Genomic DNA, 21043 nt, shown 5'->3' on the forward strand with positions numbered 1-21043 from the left:
ATACGAGAGTTTCTGATCTGGGTCTTGACCCAACTGAAACACTTAAGACTAAAATCCCAACAAAGCTGATGGTCATGAAGTTCAAGGACTTATTTGCTCTTAAGTTTACCAGGAGCTTGGAGCTGTACTTCTGTGCATGTCTTGAGTTGTCCCAACCTCGGTGGAGTTGAGTGAGCAATTGAAGGCTTGCTTTGTACGCATCCCTAACCAAGCCTACTGTAGGGACAGTCGGTCCCACAAGTGTCCTCAGAGCACGCTCAGCTTTCAGGGACCTATTTCTCACCCGATCACGCGCAGCGGCTGTCGCTGTTTGCTGCTGAAATGCAAAATTCCTCTCCTCAGCCCGAGCGCTACATAGCAGCCTGTTTAATTACTTAGAGGACTTGGAAATTTTCATTCCCTATTTGAATAGGGAATATTCAAATCTATTTGGATGCAAATATAGTTGGGTTCAGATCTACTCAGCCTCTGGAGAGAAAGCCTGGCCAGCAGGAGAGAGGCTACTCTGGCAATGCAGCCCTGCTCCAGCCATGTCACCAGCCTGCTGGTGGGTCCAGCACTCACTCCAGTGACATCCCTGAGTTTTAGTTCCCCAGCCGGGACCTCTTTTTCTTGTCGTTCACATACAACCGCCACCGGTTAAAACACAAAATCAAGCGTAGACAAGGGCCAGAAACCTGGTTGCCCTCATGCCAGGTGAGTGTCCTGAGCATGAGAAAACATGACTCGGTTGCTTAATATGCTCTTTCGCTTTATGGACTAATGAATCTTGAATTGTTTTCTGCACAGTTGCAGCTGGAGGATGAGGAGCGTATCCCTCCAGCCCACTCATACTGACCTACTTTAGAGCTGCTAATTGCGTAATCTCTGGGGAGGCAAGGACCCGGGGGGGGGGTCCCACGCACACTGGGCAGCCAAAGCAGGGAACCAAACTTAGGACATCCACTTCCCAGGTTACAGCTTTAGCAGCAGAGCGTTTTATAAATGCGTGGCAAAGGAAGAACATTAAAAAGCCTAAGGCCTGCTCGATTCTCTGAAGGAAAAAAAAAAAAAAAAAAAAAGCCCACAAAGCTATATTTCGGAAAGGATCTGGTTTGCAGATCCTGACTGAATGCAAGTATCTCCTCGCAGGTCTGCCGGGTGGGTTTTAAGGTTCCTCTCCCCACCCAGCCAGCTTTATTGGCTAGGTCTAAGCAGGTGCATGCTAAGCTGCTTGGGGTTGTTATTGCAGGCACCTAACGCTCTTTGTGCGTTTTATAGATCTATTGCTCAGGATTCAGACTCTGCTCAAAGGCCTGAGATCTTAAATATGGGGTATTACACCAACTTATGCTGAGTCACCTAAGCCCTTTATTGAATCTGGCCCCAGTGCTTTTTTCAGGCTTATTTGCAGAGCAGCAGGTATTATTACCAGCAGTAACTGGGTTAATAATAGGGCCTCTGAGAGAGAAAGCAATTTGTAACACCTGTGATGCTCTGACTGAAACATGTTCATTATCCATGTTCCCAGTTATGTAATAAGCAGCACAATAAAAAAAATTACTTCTCTTTGCACAAATCTCTACGGTGCCTTCTGCCTGTATATGGCCACTGTATCCTGTTTGCTCAGTACTTGCACAGTTACAGTTGCCTGGAACGTCCTCAGCAGAATGCCCCTTGAGTTTTAGTAACTAGGCATGGACTAAAGAAATAAATACCGCAAAAGCCAAAAAAAAAAAAAAAAAAAAAAATTAGACATTTATCTTTGCTGTGGACAGACAGTTGTTGTTGAGCACTTGAAGCCTGACAGATGTGGTTTGCTGGCAAGTGGGTGAGAAAAAAGCGGTATCTTAATTCATGTTGGGGGAAGGGGGGGCTTTTCTTCTTCAGTTTGAGACAAAAAGGTCTGAAAACTTTCAAAGTTGTTCTTAGCAGCTCCATATACAACATATGGTCCTTCCTGAGCTTTTGACCATTCCCAATGTGGGACTCTGCCAAATGAAAGTTAAACAAAAGTTACCCTTGCAAAAATATTTAGGAAGCCCTGTTTTAGAAGTGAGTGCACATGTTGGCTGTGACTCAGAGCACACCCACACACTGGGTAGACAGATTAGCATCTAAACCACTAGGCAAGTTCCAATTCTTGCTCAGAAGGTCAAAAAAGCCTGGGAAATGGCCATTGCTCCCTTTCTCCTCAGCACAATTATTTTTTTCCAGATTACAAAGTCATTTTGGATGGCACAGCAGCAGTGAAGTCAACTGATTTATTGTCATAACAATTGTGTTCCAAGTTGGGAATCAATTTTGTCATTTCTGGACAAAAGAATAAAGAGGGGATAAAAAACAAAACAAAAAAAACCCCAACACACCAAACCCCAAACCTTTTCCTTTGGATTTGTTTGTTGTAACATTTGTTTCTGTTCCACAGAAACCACTGGGATCTGTAAAACGTTTACTAGGGAGGCACGTATTAGTTGGAAGAGACATGAAAGCCAAAAACCTCCTTGATATTACGCTTGTTTTGTCCAGAACCAGAGAAGGTCAAATCTGATGTCGCCGTTTTTTTTTTTTTTTTTTTATTTGGTGTCATACGATCAGAACGCAACAGCTCAAAAGACCAAGACTGCCATATGCATTTCACATGGCTTCCACATACTGTAGCTGGCCTGTTTCCAAGCCACTTGTGAATAAAGTCCCTGCAGCTCCTCTGGTGTTGCCAGGAAGGTAACGGATGCCCACCCCCTCTGGCCTCCTTCCCACGCTGAGAAGACACAGGGATGGATTTTGGGGTAGAGCTAATAGCACTTTATTAGGCCAGAATTTAAGGTGTCCTGAAGTTTGAGGTAACTCCTATCCAGAAAAAAAAAAAATGTTATCAACCAAACATTTCCATACTGATGCATGTTTTAGGGGTTGTTACTAAAAAGGGTTTAATATAGCAGTTGGAAGTTTGTGCGTTGTCCCAAAACCCTAGGTTTAGTCTTTTCTAGAAACCGCAGACATTCATGCAACCTAAAACATGAATATTTGTGGAATCAAAACAAAAGAAGTAAAGCTCCAAGCTTCTAGAGGTGACAAAAGTACGTAAACAAGAGAGAGGCAGAAGTAAGGTCAGAATCAAAAACAATTTCAAGATTTCCAGCCATGGTATCAAATCAAAATCTGATTGCAAAAGGGAATTGGCTAGTTTAGTTAGGCAATATGCAACGTCAGGTATTGTAAGTTAGCTCCAGGGTTTTTGTCTGTGTTTCATTCAGTACTTTTACTGTTGTGGTCGAGATAATGAGGAGGCAGATAATACACAGTGGGCATGGGGAGTGACAGCAGAGTCTGAGTAGAAGAAACACTTTTTCATTTTTATTTCTGATGATAATGGCAGAAAAGGGTCAAAAAATCACAATGATATGAATTTCAGTAATATAGAAACAGCCCAGAGCTATATTCACTGCTGCAGACCTGTCATGGAGGAAATACAAGAGATCTACAAGATGCATGTCTATTATTAATATTGCAGCTGTACAGGCAAAGCAGAGCTTAGTTAAATCTTTATTAATAGCTAATCCCTTGAAAAAACATGGGTGGAAATAGTAGCTCACCTTGCTGGCTTGCAGTTTGGATTTCTCTTCCCCCGGTGTGGTTTTCGCTGAGCTGCCTGTTGATCTCTGTGCTTCAGAGACAAATGGCCTTACGATCCCCCCCCAGAGAATCCTCTGCCAACGTTAAAACCAGCAGGAACGAGAGAGAGAAAAAATAAGTGGCAAGGATGAGATGGCTTTTCTACCTTCGTTCCTCCTGCCGGTGCCGTGTCAGAGGTAGTCCAAGAACTTGGACTGCAGCTCCCACTTCATTCGCATCTGTAAGACAAACAAACTTCTGCAGAAGTGTCTAGAAGCAGTGCTCGGTAAAACCTGCTTTTCTTCTGCATTTGCAGTGCCATTTCAACAAGCTAGCTCTTGTTCCCTCTTCCAGAGTAACCACCGTGTATTCAGCAGTGAGGGTGCTCTTGCCAGAACGTTTCTCTTATCAGGATCATGCTTTTGCAAGATGAAATGTCAAAGAATCTGTATGATTAATCTTTTGAACTTCTCCTGTTAATAAATACAGAATTCTATCTGGCTTCAGAAATGTTTTCCATAACTTTTTTCCTTCCACACTGGGTGGAACTTTTGAGGTTTATCAGAAGTATTTGGGAGACTATTCCAATTTGGATTTCGCTTTTTTTATTAAGAAAAAAAAAAATCCAACACCTTTCATTAAGAGTATTTTTCATTTTCATGCAACTTTATTTTATTTATTAAATAAATGAGGGCAGGTCCTTTCCTCTCATCATAGTCCTGCAGGAAGGAGCTACCCTACCTTCCTACAAGCAGTAGTTCACGCTCAGAGAAAGCAATACTGGGCAACTTTGTTACGCTTCGTTAAAGAGAAATTACTCAGGGGGGGATAAAAAAAAGCGCGTTTCTGTAGGAGGTGCTGTGCTATCCATGGGATTGCCCTCGGGAGCAGCGAGGGACCATTACGGCTCCAGAGCTGTGGCGTTCTCCACACGTGCGGTGTGACATCTGCCATGGTCGTGACACAGGACAGGCTGGCAGCGCCTGCGTCCCTGTTATTTTTGTAACCACCTGAGATGACAGGAAGCTCTCGGCCATTAAGTCTGTTTTAATAGCTAGTAGTCATGGCTTCTATGACTGAAAAGCCTATGGAAAATGTGGTTCTGCTTTGCCATTTTGGATTTCGCCTGTGGCATTTGTTTATGTGTTGTGGGAGGGCTCAGGCAAGTTGTCTTCCTTCCTTCCACACCTCAGTATCATAAGTGCTGGTTTTACCCCTGCTTCCTTGTTATTTTTTTTTTTTCTTCCTTCGCAATACCAGCTGCCTGTCGCTGTCGATCAGAGAGGGTCCCTCTCTTGGCCATGGGAGGGGAAGGGCTGGGATGGGGGCTGGTGGCCAACTGTCTAGACATCTCCCCTTCCCCCAGGGAGGCCAGAAGGATGGGATGCTGTATTGAGTTTGCATGGCAAGGTTTTGGTAGCAGTGGGGTTACAAGGGTGGCTTCTGTGAGAAGCTGCTAGAAGCTTCCCCTATATCTGACAGAACCAATGCCAGCCGGCTCCAAGATGGACCTGCTGCTGGCAACAGCGATAGTGGTAGTGCCTCTGGGAGAACAGATTTAAGAAGGGGAAAAAGGTGGTGTGGAACAGCAACTGCAGCCGGAGAGAGGAGTGAGAACATGTGAGAGAAACAGCCCTGCAGCCCCCCAGGTCAGTGCAGAAGGAGGGGAGGAGATGTTCCAGGCGCCGGAGCAGAGATTCCCCTGCAGCCCGTGGTGATGAAGACCATGGTGAGGCAGGCTGTCCCCCTGCAGCCCAGGGAGGTCCACGGGGGAGCAGGTGGATGCCCAAAGGAGGCTGTGGCTCCATGGAGAACCCACATTGGAGCGGGCTCCTTTCAGGACCTGTGGCCCCGTGGAGAGAGGAACCCACGCTGGAGCAGGTTTGCTGGCAGGACTTGTGACCCCGCAGGGGACCCACGCTGGAGCAGTCTGTGCCTGAAGGACTGCAGCCCGGGGGAGGGACCCACGCTGGAGCAGTTCATGAAGGACTGCAGCCCATGGGAAGGACCCACGCTGGAGAAATTTGTGGAGGACTGTCTCCCGTGGGAGGGACCCTGCGCTGGTACAGGGGCCGAGTGAGGAGGAGTCCTCCTCCCCCTGAGGAGGAAGGAGCGGCAGAGACAAGGTGTGATGAACTGACCCCAACCCCCATTCCCCGTCCCCCTGCACTGCTGGGGGGGAGGAGGTGGAGAAAATCAGCAGTAAAGTTAAGCCTGAGAAGGGGGAGGAAGGTGTTTTAAGATTTAGCTTTTATTTCTCATTACCCTACTCTGATTTGATTGGTAATAAATTAAACTAATTTCCCCGAGTTGAGTCTGTTTTGCCTGTGACGGTAATTGGGGAGTGATCTCTCCCCATCCTTACCTCAACCCCCAAGCCTTTAATTATATTTTCTCTCCCCTGTCCAGCTGAGGAGGGCAGTGATAGAGCAGCTTTGGTGGGCACCTGGTGCCCAGCCAGGGTTAACCCACCACAGATACCTTTTACCTCCAAAGGCCTCCTGGTGGAGAAGCGTGCCTGCCCTTCCCTTCCCTTCCTCCAGGCTCAGCTGGAGGCATCCAGCCCTGCTGCCAGCGCTCGGTCCAAAGCTGTGTGGAAACATAGTCTTCATTACCTGTTGAACCTCAGGTAACACCTTCCATCATTTTAGAAGGAAAAGAGCCAGGCTACAGTCCCGTAGCTTTACTCGGACCACCTTGCTGGTGTGGTTTGCTCTGATTCTCCATTAGAAACCCTGCTGGTATTTATCAGTCAGCTTTTGGTGTGCGTGCTGCTTTGTAGGCAAATATAATGACAAGCCTGTGCTTTTTTTCACTAGGCAATAATCTATCAGGTGACTCATTCCATCAGCTTGATTTTAGATGCTCAGATAATCTAATATTGAAAACCTGGAAGAATGCACCAGAGTAGTTACTGTGATGAGTAAGCAAACAGCATGCACCACATGCTGTCAGTGAAAAGGCAGGGCTGTATTTTAATCTCAGATACACAATTTGGTATTTTCATACCATATATTTTTTAAAGGTGGCCACCATGCATTTTACCAGATTAAATCTTGCTTTAACCAAAGGACGAAAATGGATCTGCAAGGCATCATTTGAATCCAGTACGTTCCTATATCTGCTGAGAACATGTCAGCACCATAACAAAACTCTTGCAAATTCTTCCTGCTGCCCCCATGGCCATAGTCCTTTCCTAAACTGGGGTGCCGGTGTTTACAAACATAAGTGTTGATTCCTAACAGAGTGATAAGGAAGAGAGGGAAAGCTAAAAACTGACAGCAGAGTGCATCTACTTGGCAAGTTCTGTGAGCCTGAAGGAAAGACAGCTATCAAATTAGACTTGATATACTATCTTCTTCCCTCTAGAAGGATGCCTGCATTGTTTCCCACTGTTACGTTCTATGCAGAGAAGTATCTGCTGTGTTTTGTGTCAGATAAAACGAGTTAAACAGAAATCTGATTCATGAAACTGGAATCTTGAGAGGATAAGCTTCCTGGAAAAAGGGACTCTTCTCTGGTCTGATGAGCACTGATGATTCTGCTGGGAAGGATACTTAATAAATAACATACTATGGGCTATAGAAATATATAGGTGTAGTGGATATTACCATGGCCCCCCCGGGCACAGTGGCAGCGCAGCCTGCACATGTTAAGTGAAACAGGGCACTTCCTCTCCTGGCAGTTCACGTGACAGTGTACAGGGAAAATTTGACTTTATAAGACATGGGAAATTCCTTCCTTGCTTTTTGTGCCACTGGAAGATGCGTCTGCTGTGTCCAAGAGGGGTGTAGTGATTTTCCTGAGTCTGAGCCACAAGACATCTGCTGGAGAACTAAAGGGAGGAGAATTTCTGTGAGTAATTGGTGGTGACAGATGATAACAGCTTCTCCAGGGCTGTGGGCTATCCACCGTGGGAGGGGACCCGGCTAGGCGGGCAGCTGGGTCCCAGCCCAGCTCAGCAATACCACCTTCAAAACAGCCTGCGCTGCCTTCTTTCCTCATATCTCAGGGCTTTCACCCCCTTGCTGCTGCAGACCTGCTGCCAGCCATGTGCTCTACCCATCCCGTGGTGGAGAAACCCCTCGTATAACGCTCCACACGCCGGCTGACCAGCTTGTGGCTTGGGCTTTCCTTCTGAGTCTCTGCAAAGACAGGATCGGGGTGCTGGCTCCATTCTGGCTTTAGAAAAGCTCTGATAACTTGTGGTACCTCTGGACACAGTCCCCGTGAATTTCTTTGTCATCTTTAACAAAACACTTGTAGGCTATGTGTCATGGGTGGAAATATGACAAAATAAGGAATCACGGGTCTTTTCTGTAATCCACTGTCAGCCAGCGAGTGTAAAATGCACCAAGTTGCATAGGGTTTTTTTGAAATTATAAGCTTAACAAAAAAAAGCTCATTTTAAAAACAAATGAAGGGGAGCTGGCTGTACAGTGGTTACAAATTGGAAATGGACTAGCAGCTTTTAAGAGAAAATCCACCATGTCTGCAAAATATGTGGAAAAAAATAGGAAAGAACAGGTAAAGCAAACAGGAAGGACAGGTGAAAGACGCTACTTTCATTTTCTGGTAGTGTGCCAATTTGCAATTGCTAGATATTAGCAAGGTGAAAGGTGTGAATTACAATGACAAAAGAGTCATTAAGCCAAATTCCAACAAATATCTTCAAACTTCGCCTTGTTTCTGATGTAATATAATCTCATTTTAGATCTATGTTTATGTTTAAAGGAGTGAATTAACCCACTTGGTAATTGCAGACTAGTTTATCCTGCTTTTGCTTACTGTGGGGGAATAGTGTCACGGGGCAGTTGCTCCAGAGCGCTCCGTACACCCTACTTGTTTATGTCACCTTGCACAGGCAGTCACGCTCTCCCTTGGCTCCTTTGTGCCCCTAAAATGTATCACACAGGCAGCAAACCTGCATAAGAACCACTTACGGTGGAGATTTTTGTTTCGAAGAGAAAATGGTGGGGTGGGACAAAAGGCTACTCCAAAGAAGACTTGTTTCCTCTATCAATGATTTTAAGAACTGGTGTTTCAATTTTTTTTTCTTCTAAAATGGCTTTTGGCTTACCACCGTGTTTCTCTCAGGCTTGCGGTTCAACCTGTGCTTTTTTTTAATCCCTCCTTTCAACCATTCTTAAATGTGATCTTTACTCTTCCTCTGCCTCAGGCTGTATGACCACCTAGTGCAACCATTCCTAGTGGGATCCCAGTATTGCCATACCCTGTCTGTCTGGTTCACAGAAAAGCCTAGCTGCATTTGGAGGTTTAAGGCCACTTCTGTGGAAGACAATATTAGTGTTTTACTAATAACCTGTGAACGGTTTCTTCAAAGCATTACTGATTCTTCTACTCACATACACAATACGTTATAGTAAAGGATGAAACAGATCCACTTCCCCATCTCTAAATATTTCCTAAAAAATACACATCCGTTCCTTTTGACCTAGATCTCCATCACTGGCTGGGAGCAACCTGCTGTGTGATGGGGAGGGTTTTTCTTCTCTGTCAGGGCCTCTCTTTGTGTACTTGAAATTTCTCAGTAATACTCACAGATCATTTAGTGTCCTTAGATTTCTAGATCCAAGATGTAGCAACAGTTTGGGATCATCCTTTTTTCTTTCTTTTTTTTTTTTTTTTTTTTTTTTTTTTTTTATTGTGGGAAGACAACATCCTTTTAGACCATTCCCAGCTGAAGGCAATTTCTCAATATTTGGCTTCCCTATTGTTTCTTCAGAGCCTTATCCTTGTCTCTATTTTACTGTTTCTTGTTGTTTCTTTAAAGCTTTTGGTTTAACCCTATGCATTCAGCCAGGAGACCATCATGCAGACAGCCTGAACTCCCCAACACTGGTAACAAGCTGTTCTGTAAGTGGTAGGACTGTAATAAGAAACTGGTGCAGATTCTCCCACATTTAGAAAGATGTATATTTGTTTTTCTACCCTTAATGGTGTATGAATAGTGTTTCTTTTCCAACTTTACTCACCAGCCTTCTTTCCTGAGATTGTAAGAATTGCAGAACTTTCTGACAGATTTGATCAAAACTAGATTCAAAATCTTTTGGGGGTGTGGGAAGAGAGGGGGAGGACAGGGAAGCAAAGCAGCACACTGAAAGCATGATAATGTAATCCTTATTTCCTTAGGACACCAGACCAAAGTGTATCAGAGAGAACTTTCTCCTCCTCCACAGTATTCAAAAATAAAATTTTAGTGAATCCAAATAAAATGTCAAAAATTGAGTTTGCTGAAGGGAAAAATTTCAATGAAACCAAAGCAAAAGTGATTTGGAACTGACTTTTGGATAACTTGAGGACATTGCAGCCTTCTGTTCTTAAGTAAAATAAAAATTAAAGAAGAACCCTCTCCAAAACCCCGCAACCCTCTATGAGGAAAAAAAAAACTTACTATTTTTTTCATTTTTCCCTCTTCTAATCCCTACTAAGTACATAAAGTAATCGGATTCATGCATCAAGTATGTCAGCTCAGAAGATAAGCATTTTCAATTATTGTAACAAAGCACTAATTGCTCCTACAAGTTCCAAACATCTGAAAAAAGGCAGGTCTAGCAGATTTTTTTTTTTCTTTTCACATCATCTCAAACCTCTTGACTAATTTCTTATCCACTGGCTAAGATACAAAGAAAGCACTTAGATGAAAAGCAGGGAAATACAAAATCTTTAGCTTATATAAGTAAAGGGTTCAATTCTTTTTTTTTTCCGATTATAATGACAAAGGCTGTAGCTGTTCCTGTTCATCCATGTTTCCGATGCAAAACCATTCTGGGTGTTGCTCTTTCTAACCAGCAATGCGATTCTGCTGTTAGGAACGGAAAGCTCCGCAGCTTTCCCAAGTAGCGGATGCTGCTGGGGTTTGGGTTTTTTTTTTTCTTTTTTCTTTCTTTCCACTTTTGGACTTCAGTAGAAACTGACTAAAATGAGAATTTCCATGTTTATTGGGAATCCAAAAACTCTGAAAAAGGACAAATATTTCACTCCAGAGGAAAACAAATGTTTCAAAATGTTTCACAGTGGCAGAAAAAACCCATGTTTTGGAAACAGTCAAAATGTTTTGTTTATGAATGAAATTGAGCTTGAAAGTCCACTTTCCATGGCTTCCATGTGGCTTTTAAGATCCAGTGAGAGGAGGGACCAGTTGTGAGATAAAAGTCTGGAAACCACTGGTTGAGTCAACTGGGATTTGAGGTTTGCAAGCTCCGTACTGCAGAGTCGAAAGCTAAGTTGCAGTGAAGCTAAAACCCCAGGGTTACCAGACCCTTGTTTCTGTGGCAGGAACCTGAGGGGGTTTTTTATTCCATGTGGCAAGGTCATGCAGGAATCCCACTGGAAAACCCACAAGTATTACAAGCGCTACAAGCTGTGGGAGCACCATAGCCTATCATGTGTCCTCTCAAGATACTTTGTTCTCTTGGCAGTTTTGGGTAATTTAGTTTTTTAACAGTTACACTTTGGAGAAACATTTGAGTTCTCAGAAATGGAATTCTCCAGTAAAAACATTTCCTTGGAAAATCCCCGATCACCCTGACTTCTGCTGCCTCTCTCAGACATGTTCGTTCTTTCAAGGTTGGGACTGAGGAGTTTTAGAAACAAATAGGGTGTAAATGTGGTGGACTTGGAGGAGGTGGAGGGTTTATTACTTAGACAGCTGGAGGTTGCACTATAATGGGTGCTGTCCTATAGGGTGCTATGACTACATCTTGTGTATTATACAGGTTTAGCCACATTTTTGTGAGCTATTATTAATGCTGACTTGCAGCATACGCCTTTGGAAGCTGTACAGTCAATGCATACCTGCTTACAGTGGGAAACTAAAAAGCCTCAAATTTCCTCTTGGCTGGCTCCTTCCTCCTACGCCCAACTCGGTCTGTGCCATTTGAAAACAGAAGTTGACATCAAGTCATTTTCTATTGTTGGAAAAACACTCATAAGAAAACCCACATCCCCTGTTGTAAATGCATTGGAAGGTCGTGGAACAGGTAAATTTGGAGACTGCTTCTTTTTAGATTGTTTACAAATGTGTCATCTCCATTTTTTGCCCTCATCTAACATGATTTTAGCAGCGGTAGCAGGAACGGGCACCATAGCCACTTTCTAAGCAAATTAACCAGGCCTCCTCCCACTCAGGTGGAAGTCTGGTTAGATTTTCCAGCTTGGATTTATACCCTATGGACATGAGTTCAGAGGCACTTTATCCGCTCTCACGGCTTTAGTTGCCTTGTTGCTGAAGCAGAAGTACTGCGGTAGTTATCAGTGTTACTTCTGCATGGCTGCACAAAGATGGATTAGCTACTGTATGAAAAAACTGAGCTATTTAACTCAGCTGAGATCATCAGACTAGTTATTAAATGCAAGAATGGAACTTAAAGTCAGAAGCAGAGAACAGGATAACAGAGACTGGCAGGTTAATAAAGAAAATGCCTGATGGATTTAGACTTTTCTTGTTTTAGTATCAGGAGGAGCCATGTGGAGTTTGAACTATCCATAGAACAGGCAGGTATGGAACTGCAGTTCTCTTCTGCACAGAAACCCAGATGGCTCAGGCGCTCTGCTGGGATTTATCAGTACAGCTCCAGTTATTTCAGTGATGCTTTGACACTTCACAATAATTAAGGTATTTTTGTCTAAGGTATGTTTCATCTCACAGTCTTAATTTTGCAGATAGGAAAGATTATTTTTAAGGAAGTGCTCATAGGCCAAAGTCTAATTTCTGCTTTACTGGTATAACCAAGAAGAAACAAATCAGACTTTCTATTTTAGATGCTTGTGTTCTAACAGCTACTTTGTATCTATTTTGGTACTAAAGTTATGCTAATTTCCAGCTTCATTAATTAATTGGTGCCATGAGTGTTGCATCTGTAAAAGATGAATTTTCTAATGATCCCTTTGGAAATGGTTCTTCTTAAACCAGCAGGTATTTAAAGCCACCTTCCTGTCTGAGATGGATTCGCTTTGGGAACAATCCCTGCGTAATTAAAAATTATTTTTGGAATTTTTTTTATTCATAATTTTCTAATATGGCTGAAACTCATTAGGATGCGAGACTTCATTTATTAGGATATCCTTGAGCAGGAGCAATAGCAGTAAGATTCACTTCATTAAAGGCAAATGTAATCCTTACAGTAATCGACCTACTGTTCACAGCAAAGAACTTCATTAGCCAATGTTAATTTGAGGCAGAAACCTGCAAAAGTAAAAAAGAAAACCAAACCTCAAAGTGAAGGTTACTAACTTTCTTTTGTCCTTCCTTCCCTAGTGGCTTTGCTGTTCTGAGGTTGTCTTTCCACGTATCACACAAGATGAAGCCATGTAAATTAGCATGGGCTTCAATAAAGCTTTCATGGATTATGTTAGCTGTACATCTAATCCCAGCTGTGGTTTTACCTTTGGGAAGATTGGCGATATTGCGGTCGTCACTGAACCGCTGTTGGATTCATGGTGTAAATAAATATATCTCTTTTTAAAAGAAAAAGTAGCTGTTGTCTTGAGGCTACCCCACTATTTCACGTCAGTTCATCCTGAGGATCAACTCATATAGACGAGGTAAAAGGTGAGGTGTGTTCTGCACCCTCCCTTCCCTGCTTTCCTGGAGAAATGCTGGAGGCTTCAGTGCTGTAATTCCCTGGAGTGCAATTCATATATCCTGTCCCACTTGCTGCCTCCAGCACCGGGGCCCGAGCTGGCGCAGGGCAGGAGGAGGAAACTACAGGCTTCCTTGCTGCCGAACCCTGCCAGGCTCATACCTTTAGGAATGTCCTTTCGTTTCCAGAAGGATAGGATCTGGTACAGGACTAAGTCTCAGTTGCCTGCTGCTTGCACCATCGCTTTGCGTTTTCCAGTTGTCTTAGGGCTGAAGCCATGGGGTTGTACTCTGTGCTCTCTGCAGCACCTAAATCATCCTTGTCCTCCGAACCCGCTCCTCAAATTCACGTATTGTTTATTGATTAGCACTGAGGGTAAATCTTAAGGAGAGCCACCCAAGTCTGAAGAGAACGTGCCCCTAATACACAGGGTTGGGCAAGTCCATGCCAAGCCATAGCTTCCAGTCTTCCATCAGGAGTTTCCACAAGTCTGCATGTGAAGTAGCAGCCCAGCATTCAGCGATGCTTTACCTTACTGAGTGTGAGTGTTTCCAGTGGGCAAGCTAGAGATTAGCCAGGGAGCTTAGCATTTCTTCAGGGACCATCCGTTCCCAGGACAGTATTTCAGATACTTATAGATACCAATGGCCTCCAGAAAGGTGTTTTTGTTTATTTTTTTTTAACGTGATGTAGAAACCCAGCTGAGTGAATGCACACAGTGTATATTCCTTTACCAATGCTTTTATACTGTTACAAATATCAGCAGATTACTGAAAGTTCTGCATGGAAAATAAAATCATAAATGAAATCCTGCCCTGATTAATTTTGGAGCTCCAGCTTCCACAGCAGCAGGTTTGGGATTTGTTATTGCAAGGTGCTGGGCACTCTGTGCGTTGCTGTGATTGAAAGCTGAAGACATTTAGAACCATAAAGAACCGGAAAAAGGTAAAGCCCTTGAAACAAAGTTGTGCTTACTCTCATCAGGCCATATATTGCAGTGAGGAGATACCAGACCCTGTCCTTTGATCCCCAAAACAAAAGCAGACAACATTACAGCCTTATGGAGAACCCCAGTGCACAAAGCTCTTGTGGATTTCCCTTTCAGCTGAGCACAAAACCACTGAGGTTCAGAAAAACAAAGTAAAGCACAGCATGTTGTGATGGCATCTTCCTTCAAGTATACAGTCCCTAAAAGGCGATGACATTTACACCCCTGTTCCTTTCTGAACTTCAACAGCCTCTGCTATTGCAGCTCCCTGTGACTCACATGATTTATTTATCCCGAGAGGCATTGTACATTTGATACTTAGTTCACTTCTATTTTGGATAGTGTTACTATTAGCCTTTCAGTTTTATAAACAGCTGTATGCCGATGATGAGATATCCAGGCTTATTGTCGTTCTACATGTGTGTAGGGCAGTCTACCGCCCAGTCACCAGCCACAAGCCCAGTGGGGAGACAGGGATCATCACGGAGGCACGGCCATCACAGCGGCACTTAACATCGGATTTCAGCACGGCTGCTGCCAACAAGGGTCCCAGTCGGTTACCGGTTGTTAGGGATGACTGGGAGCAGAGGAAGGTTGCTCGGTTTTATCTTCAGAGACCATCGCTGCTCAGACGCTGGCACCCCATCACAGTACTAGGTTATTTGCAGCACGACTTTCTAGACGATGCCATGGATAAAAACCTCACGGCTCCGGGAAGCCACGGCTCGCTCCGTCCACGCAGGTCACTCAGGGCTCATCTACAGCAGCAGCTGCAGTAACGATGGTGCAGCCGGGCCAACCGGCACTTTACCAGCACGTCTTCTAGGTCCGCAAGCAGAGCGCGAGCAGGCAGAGCTCAAGTCGCTACTACCACGGGCAGTGCACAGGACGCCCAGGGAAAGCAAGGGTAGACCCAGACCCAGAATTTCTTTCTATGGAAACAGCTGCATTTCAAACGTTACCATAAAACAACACTTGTAACGGTGTGAGCTGACCGAAACTGAAGTTAGTTATACTTTGCTTTCCCTCTCCTTTTCCAGTGTCAGAACTGGAATAATACCCTTTCTGCCTGTAATTATGTTTCCCGTGTTATTTTTTCCACATTGTAATGCGCTTTCATTCATTAGTTTTCTTAAAGAATGGAACATTTACTTCCTTCCTGCATTTGGCATTAGTTAATGAAGTGCAAGCAAATATTAACTCAATTCTCAAAAATGCATATCTGTTCTTTCCTTTTTCTAATTAAGGATCAACACAGCCAAATGCATGTGGGGAAAATCTTATTCCTATGCTGGAAACAAATGCAAGATTCAGCACCAAATAAATGTTAATTTCAAAGCTGCTCATGGCTAAAAATAAGAGAAATGACTGTTATCTCAGCATCAACAACTGGAAGAGCTTAAAATTGGGTCTAAAATCCAGAAGTCAGCAGGGTAGCAACCTTCAAACTGCTCATGTCTTGGCAGTTAATCTCATCCCATATAAACAGACTTTGTGTGCCTTGATATTTGGGCATGGATGAAAACAAGTGCGTAGGAGAAGGATTAAGAAGAAATGGGAGGGAACCTTCAGGCTCAGGGGATCTTGAATGACTTCTGTTGAAAGAAAACAGAAGTATCTTTGATATGGGGCTACATAAAGCACCCAGGCACTATCCCAGTTGCTCGTGTTTCTTTATTTCAATGGTTAAGTAAGGATCAAAATTAAAGCTTCATTGAAGTCACGGACAAAACTCAACAGGAATGTTTGAAGCTGACTTTGTGAGATTTACAATTGAAAGATGATTTCATCAAAGATGATAGAGGTAAATAAATGTTTAAAACCCATATTAAATTAATGCAATACACCTTGTTTTGAATAAATAGGAGGTTGAAAATTTGTGCTTGTATTGACCATGTTCCTATTCACTTTAACTGTCTTAGGGAAAGATGAAAATATTACTAGAAAATAACAGTAAGTGTCATAAATACTTGGTCAAGCCTGTTATTGATACGTTTTTCTGATCCAGATGTGTTTCCTTAAATGTCACAACAAAATATTAATTTTATCTAGCTGTGATGATTTTAATGCTCAATGGTAAAGGACGACTCCTCCTTTATCCAGTGTCAGGGAGGGAAAATGCTGTGAAAGAATGGGTGGGGTGTACTCTCCCTCGTTTGCTTTAGCTAGATCTATGTAGCCCCTTTGCCCTTCTAGCACTGTCAGGAAGAAGCTTTCTGTTGCCTTCAGGGGAGAGATGGATCCAACCCCAAGCCCTCAGTCCAGCAAGCCCTTATGCATATTGACAGCTGTATTACTGATCAAGGAGACAAAAGGTTATCACAGTAGGAAATTCCAAGGGGAAGCTCAGGGACTGAGTCGGCAGCTGGGAGAAAGCTAGGAATCTAGCTCTTGGCTGGAAGAATTACAGCCATGGACACTGTCCTGGATATAGGCATGTAAGTCAGGTCAAGTCTTTGCCAGAAGTAAGGCATAAGCAGTTATAACTTGCAGGTCTTAGAATTTCTGCTCTCAGCTTATACAAGAGACTGATGTTCGGTGCTTTTTTCTCCAATATGCCTTATTTGGAGCTAGGATTTGAATCTCCTCAGAGTTGCAGGGGAGGTAAATCCTTGGTCCTAGCAGCAAGGCAGATGGAGCAATAGCTAGTCTCGCAATCTCAGTGCATGTGGCAGAAGCTGAACTGTGCGGCATTGCCCAAACACAAGTGATCTATACGTGACTCCTGAGCTGCTCTTCTTCCTTAGACTCTGCAGGTGTATAAACAGTAGGGAGATAGAGACAGGGCTACTGTGTGCATAACCCGCAATTATGCCTGTATGTGTCTGAATATACTGCTATCGTTGGACTCCTGAGAGTGGAGAGGGTTGCCATCACATGAGGTGACCCAGAATTGGTATCTGGGCTGCAGCACTGAATAATTTAGACCAGCTTACCACAGTGGCTTGAAAACTAAAATGAAGACTTTACAGCTTTCTGGAGAATTCCACCAAACTGCACCTGCACAAAGGTATTGCCTGTAACAGAAGCTATTGTAGCATTGCTCATGTCCAAAGGGAGGTGAAATCCTCTTTTTGATAAGCTTGTGTGTGCAGTTACGGGTGTATCTGTAATTATAGGCAATGAGAAAAAGCACGGCTTGCTCAATAACATACCTCCTCCCATCATGCCAGACACAGACAGGAGCATGCCACATGATGGAGTAGTCACACTCTTATTCCTCTTCTTTCTCTCTGTGCTATTAGCTCCCCTGTCTGCTATTAACTCCTCTCTGTTCAGTCTCGATTTTGAGCTCTGCTTGCTACTGAGCAGCTGACTACTTCCAGCAGTTCAGTACACAACATGTATCACACCTATTCTTCCATTTGCCCTCATCTTAATTTACATTACTTCCTCTCTGCAGGCCATCTAATTTGATCTACATTGTAAAGCTCAAACACACTTATAAAAATGCATTAGCGTAACAAAGATAAGCAGCAAAAGCGATGCAGAGCGTTTGGGAGCATCCTTGGGAAATGGTAAGCTGCTTTCTGTGGAAAAAGGCAAAACTCTTCAAGAAAAGCTCAAAAGAAAGAACTGTGCAGTGGAACGGTTGCAATACACATTAGAAAGGAGTTTGGGGAGAGAGGAAAAACAGAGCTATGGAATGAGATCCTTAGATATGGGATTTGTATTTTGTGTTTAACTGTTTTCGCTATTACTGCACATGATTTCAGTGTCAACACACCAGAAGCCGCAGGAGCATAAGCAACAACAAACTCTCAGCTCAGTTTACCAGGGCTAATACAGCTGGGAGTTCCACTGTTTTCTTTACAGCTAATGTCACATAGTTTAAAAAAAAAAGAAACAACAAACCCAAAAAACCACCCAAATCAAAACCCTTTCATTTCCAGAAGTTGTAAATTATTATTACCATGCTGTAACCTAGTGTAAACAGGTTCCTGGCCCATGACTAAGGCCGGTAGGCCGTCCTGCAGCGTGGATGTCTTCCAAAGGCGTCGGATGCGGGAGAGGCTGTGCTGGGCTTCGAGTCCCGGGCATCCAGTTTCCAGCTTTTTGTTTGATTCAGAGCTTCAAGATTGGGGCATTTCTACAGGAAATGAAAGCTCGCGGGCTGCAAATTTGCAGCTTTACGGAAACTACTTTGTTCCGAAAAGAGGAAGCTGAAGGACTACCGGGGACCCCCAGGTCCGTTTCCCTGTAAAGGGCACACCTCCAGCAAAGGAAGGAATGCGTTTCTCAGGAGGTACAAGCCTTTGTAAGTACCACCCAGCGTGAACGGAGCAGCACGGGCGGGATCGGCTCTTTCTGTAGAAATGGTCTTTTTTGGGGGGGGGGCTCTTTCGCCCCCCCCCCCCCGGCTCCCTCCCTCCTCCCCCGCCGAGACGGCGGCTCGGGGGTACACGAGCGGCGCTGCGGCCGCCAGAGGGCGCCAAAGGACCGGCGGGAGCGCGCCCGAGCGCCTCGCCCCCCCTCCCCGAACCGAAAGGGGGAAAAATAGCCTTAAAAATTGGGAATTGCGAAACAGAAAAAGAAGCGGCCTTTTCTGTCAAAGCCGGGGAACGAGTGAGTTAGGTTTTTTTGAGGTTAAAAGCGAATTTTATTTCTATTTTATGCTCTCATTCCGTTTTAGAGAAAAAGAGGGGGAAAAAAAAAGGGGGGGGGGGAACAAAAACTGCAGCAGCATTTCCATAACCTTACAGACTCCCAGAAGTGCCAGGGCTCTGAAAGGTTTTTTTCTCTCCAGCTTGCTTTGAGAATGACCATCTTGTTCATAACTTTCTTATGTGTTTTTTGTAACTTCAGGCCATTTTTACAGGTTTGGCTCTTGTGGTCAGACTGATACCAGCTTTCTGATTCGTGAAGTTTTGTTTTTTTTTTTTTCTTCTGTGGATATTCAGAGTATTTGGTGTCACAGATGTACATACTTTTAAAGGCAGTTTTAATGTGACGGGTTTATGCGAATTACTCTTCCGGCAGGTTTGTCACCAGAGTTGCTCCTGACTCATCCATGAGTTACCTGCCACAAAACACTCCTCTCTCACAACTGGTACATTCACACACAAAGTTACTCAGAAATATCTATGTACTGTTGTTCACACCCTCTCTTCAGTTCAAGTGTTGACTTTACTCAACAGATATTTCCTTTTGCATCCAAAATGAGTTTGTACTGTTCTTTATTACTACTAGTGCCAGCAAGGGAGCAGGGCTGAGCTGGGGCTTGATCCTGTTCTTGTTAATCATCAAGCACTGTAAATTACTTGTAAATACAGGGTTAAAATCCTCATAATGCAGGCAGAAATGGAAGCGATATCTTTTCTGTTTAGAAAGACGCTAGAGACCTTGCTGGTATATGCTATAGCCATGAGATTCCATGACCAAGCAGAGCACACTTTGACCTCTATCAGTTTATCTAATAAAATCTTACTTCTCTCTGCAAATGCTGCCTTCTTGAATTTTACCCAATAGAAACCTGTAATCTTTGCAGCTACGTCATACAGTGTATCCATTTGACTGGATGTCACTGGTAAGTAATGGCTATGAATGCCTCTGTCTCCTCCGCACCTCTGTGCCTCAAGTATCCAGATCATTAGTTTTTAGCATAGACACTGACTATAGCACTAGTTGTCAATTAAAATAAAAGTCCGCCATTACATCATGCGAAAGGTATTTTTGGCCTCCAAGGAAGCAGTGTATTGACTCATCAGTATGGTCCACTGGCCAATTATAGCTTTATTTCTTACCCTTTAGTTAAAGTACTGAAAAGGCAAGTAGCCAACAGAAAGACAGGGAAAATATGGACTGACACAAACCTAGAAATACAAGGTTGGCAGAAATCCACAGTATTTTTGGCTGTAAATGACTAGTGGCTTTCCTGCCTCAAACTCCTTCAACAACTTCCAGGACACCCTGAGATTTGTTTTGTTTTAGTTTTTTTCTTAAATCTTCATGCGCTTTTGGTGCCATCACAGGAAATGTTATACTGCAGTTTCACGCATGCTTCCTGATTTTATTTTTTTTTAAATTGCCACACATTTCTGGTAATTTTCACTCCTTACAGTATTTTCTATCTGTTTTCCAGAGTACTGAGAACATAGGAGGCAGTTTTCTGAAGGGGACGATTTTCTGAAGGGTTTTCACCTCATCAGATTAATTGCTAGGCTTTTTCTTTAGCTATTTACTGAATGTAAGTTGAACTGGGAGACTGCACCTAACCTGCCACCAATGAATTAACATAACAAGAAAATAAAGTGATGCTTGTAGATTGCGACCCAATACAATTCTGCCATTATGCCTAGAAACTGTATCTTGAATTTTAAACATTCTCAGCTCCTATTAAGATTATAGCATTACCTTTATATTGGAGGTATAAAACAAAATCACAACAGCCTCTCTGTGGCAAAGGAGAAGAGGTGATGGGAAAAATGTTTTATGTTTAGGAGCAGGGAACTAGTCCTTTAAAGCATCATTCCTTAGATTAGATTTTCAATATGGATCACTTTAGTAGGCGCTAGAAATTAGGACAAATGACTTTCATATAGTTTTACTTTAATTTCTTTGTATTACTGAGAGGTCTTCAAACTGGGGCAGAGTCACATAAAATATTTCTCTCCTCTGAGATGGCTAATAATAGCAGTTTAAGGGATTTGTTTCTGAACCTTACTCCCAGCCACCAGAAAAAGCATTCTTTAAATATAATCTATTTTCTCATTCCCAGCTAAATGTATGATCATATTAAAAGTGTTTTCCCCTTTTCCACACACTCCAAACAAACATGCTGCAGTTTCAGAATGGAAAGTTTTATTTGGTTGATCATACCATCTTATATTAACTATAGGGTCAATTCCTTTCAGCT

General features: G+C 43.3%; 1 protein-coding gene across 5 annotated transcripts in view; it reads left to right on the plus strand.

Annotated features, from left to right (window-relative positions):
- The window catches only part of PTPN3 (protein tyrosine phosphatase non-receptor type 3), a 199818-nt gene that overhangs the window by 31632 nt on the left and 147143 nt on the right, over positions 1 to 21043 (plus strand). Inside the window, exon 1 of one of the 5 annotated variants that reach the window (XM_030012298.2) lies at positions 18425 to 18445. The exons of the other annotated variants lie outside the window; for them this stretch is intronic. The gene's annotated coding sequence lies outside the window, so the exon portion shown is untranslated. Of the gene's footprint in view, positions 1 to 18424; positions 18446 to 21043 lie in introns of those variants that run through there. 5 annotated transcript variants of the gene reach the window in all.

This window comes from Aquila chrysaetos, chromosome 4 (assembly GCF_900496995.4).
Source record: "Aquila chrysaetos chrysaetos chromosome 4, bAquChr1.4, whole genome shotgun sequence".
Lineage (NCBI taxonomy): Eukaryota > Metazoa > Chordata > Aves > Accipitriformes > Accipitridae > Aquila > Aquila chrysaetos.